Source organism: Petaurus breviceps, unplaced genomic scaffold (assembly GCF_028583685.1).
Source record: "Petaurus breviceps papuanus isolate PSGF00001 unplaced genomic scaffold, PetGlider_PUasm1.0 126, whole genome shotgun sequence".
Taxonomy (NCBI): Eukaryota; Metazoa; Chordata; class Mammalia; order Diprotodontia; family Petauridae; genus Petaurus; species Petaurus breviceps.
The window spans coordinates 49,724,973-49,728,531 of NW_027185655.1; positions in this window are offsets into that span (position 1 = coordinate 49,724,973).

The following is a 3,559-nucleotide window of genomic DNA, read 5'->3' on the forward strand; positions in this document are numbered from 1 at the left end:
CTCACTTTCTCTATCTGCAAAATAGTATTTCTACTTTATAACACATACAATTGTTGTGAAGGATGAATGACTAGAAAATCTGAAAGTGTTGTAGATAAAGTAAGTGGAAAAAGTATGCTTCCATCTGCATTCAGAGTCCATCAGTTCTTTATCTGGATGTGGATAGGATTTTCCTTTGTAAGTCCTTTGTAATTATCTTGGGTCATTGTGCTGCTAAGAAGAAATGAGCCAATCATACTTGATCATCACACAGTGTTGCTGATACTGTACTCCATGTTTTCCTGGGCACACATTTCACTTTGCATCACTTCATACAAATCTTTCCAGGATTTTCTGAAATCTGCCTGTTCCTCATTTCTTATTGCACAATAGTATTCCATTACATTTATATACCACAATTTGTTCAGCAAGTCCTCAATTAATGAACATCCCCTCAAATTCTTATATTTTGACATGATGAAAAGAGTTGCTATAAATATTTTTGTACTTGTGAGTCCCTTTCCCTTTTTTATGATCTTTTTTTTTATACAAACTCAGTGACAGTATTGTTGATTCAAGGGGTATGAATAGTTTTGGAGCTGTTTGGACAAAATTCCAAATTGCTCTCCAGATTGGTTGGATTAGTTCAGAGCTCTACCAAAAGTGCACAAGTGTTCCAATTTTCCCACATTCTGTCCAATATTTATCATTTTCTTTCTTTCTTTTTTTGGTTATATTGGCCAATATGAAAAGTATGAGATGGTACCTCTGAGTTGTTTTAATTTGTGCTTCTCTAATTAAAAATGATTTAGACCACTTCCTCATATACCTGTAGATAACTTTGATTTCTTCATGTGAAAACTGTTCATATCCTGTGACCATTTATGAATGGGGAAATGACTTGTATTCTTAAAAATTTGACTCATTTCTCTAGATATTTAAGAAATGAGATCTTTGTCAGAGACATCTACTATAAAGATTGTTTCCCAACTTTCTGTTTTATGAACCTGTAGCAAACATAATTTCTCCATTAAGTATTTGAAGGGGAGCCAAGATGTTGGTGTAGAAGCAGGAAAATTCCCTGTGCTCCCCCCATAAACACATCAAATACCTATAAAAATTACTTTAAACAAACTTTAGGGCCACAGAACCCACAAACTGACAAAAAAAACAAACCTCCCACTGAAGACAGCCTGGCAGGCAGACAAGAAGGGTCCATCACAGCACACTGGAAGCAGAGCCCAGCCCTTAATGAGCCCATGGTTTTATGCTCAGGGCAGTCCAACCAGCCTTGGCTAGAGGAACTTTCATGTTGTGGATAAGTAGCAGCTGTGGCAAGAATTATCAATCCATAAATTCCAAAGACAAAGTGAGAGGTCAGTGGACTTTGGGAACAGGGGGTCCAGGAGTGCAGTTCATACTCTGCCCCCCCTGCCCCTACCACCCCAGGGAGAAGCGACTGAGGCCCAGTGGCCATGTAGCTGCCCTCGCATGGCTGCTTCAGAGTTCCTCTCCTGCAGATTGTAGGGGACCAAACAACCATTCTGAGGGGTAATCACACCTGCTTGAATCTGGATTGCTATGTAGGGTGGAGGTCCTGGGGTGTGTGATCAGGTGCCAGAGTGTGTGGAGGCTTCAGAGAAGGCACCCAACTGATAGCTGTGGCAGCTGTGAAAACCCCAACAATTTGGAACAAAGCTCTCCTCTCTGAAAGCAGAGTTATACTGTGGCAAGAAGTTCAAGAGTCAAGTGGTTAAGTGACAACATGTGCAAATAGGGTAATCAGGTCAAACACAGTGGTCTGACTTTGGATTCCTTTTTTGAGGACAAAAAGGATCAAGACATAGAGTGGGAGGAAGATAACATAGTCAGAACTCCTTCACCAAAAGCTTGCAAGAAAAATATGAACTGCTTACAGCCCATAGAGGAGCTTAAGAAGGATTTTGAAGAGGGGGCTAGATGGTGCAGTGAATAGAACACTGGCCATGGAGTCAGGAGGATGCAAGTTCATATCCTGCCTCAGACACTTAACACAAAAACAAGCCATGTGACCTTGGGAAAGTGACAATCCCAATTGTGCGACCATTCCCCCTCCAAAGAAAAAGCCAAAAAGAAGAAGGATTTTGAAAACAAAATAAGAGAAGTTGAGGAAAAATTGGGAAGAGAAATGGGAGTGATGCAAGAAAATCATGAAAAATAAGTCAACAACCTGAGTGAAGAAAATAATACCTTAAAAAACAGACTAACTCAAATGGCAAAAGAGGCCCAAAAAGCTAATGAGGAGAAAATGCTTTAGAAAGCTGAATTAGCCAGATTTAAAAAGAATCTCAAAAGCTCACTGAAGTGAATAATTCCTTCTGAATTAGATTGGGGCAAATGGTAGCTAGTGACTTTATGTGAAATCCAGATATTATTAAACAGACACAAACAAATGAAAAAAAAAATAGAAGGCAATGTGAAATATCTCATTGGAAAAACCCCTGACCTTGAAAATAGATTCAGGAGATTTCATTTAAAAATTATTGGACTACCTGAAAACCATGATCAGAAAAAGAACCTAGAAATCATCCTTTAAGAAATTTTCAAAGAAAATTGCCCTGATGTTTTAGAACAGATGGCAAAATAGAGATTGAAAGAATCAACCCATCACCTCCTGAAAACGATTCCAAAAAGAAAACTCTTGGGAATATTATAGCCTTGTTTCAGAGTTCTCAGATCAAGGAGAAAATATTTCAAGCAGCCAGGAAGAAACAATTTGCATATTGTGGAAATACAATCAGGATAACACAGGATCTGGCCGCTTCTACATTGAGGGACTGAAGGTCTTGGAATATGATATTCTGGAGGTCAAAGGAGCTGGTATTACAACCAAGAATCACCTACCCAGCTAAACTGAGTTTCATGTTTCAGGGGAAAATATGGTCATTCATTGAAATAGAGGACTTTCAAGCCTTCTATTTTTTTTTTTAATTTTTCAAATGCTTCATTACCTTCTGATTTACATCATTCATTTACACCAGATTTTGAGTTACAAGTTTTCTCCCCATTTTTCCTCTACACACCACCCCAAAATAGAAGTCCCACAGGATATCCCCTCCTCCAATATGCTCTCTCCCATATTTTCTCCCAAACCCGTTTCACCTTTTCCAGTAGGGCATGGTGGCTCTCTATGCCCCAGTGCCTGTATATCTTATTTCCAAATTATAGGTAAAATAGTATTAAAGATAGAGTGTATATATTTAAACATTTGATTTTAAAATTTTAAATTAAAGATTCATTCCCTTCCTCCCTTGTCACCCACCCTTACTGGGAACATTAGCAGTTCAGTATAGGTTGTACATGTGTAGCTAATGCAACACAATAACAATGAAGATATATTGTAAAAGACTGACTATATTTCCCTCCCTCTTATCCCATCTCCCACTTGTTCTGTTCTCTAATTTTATCCCATCCCTTTTTTAGAAGTGGATGCTTCCAGCTTCCCTCACCCCCAGCCTGCCCTCTCTTCCAACACCCCCCTTTGAATACCTTCCCCTCTACTCTCCTGTAGGGTGAGATAACCTATTTAGTGTATTTCATT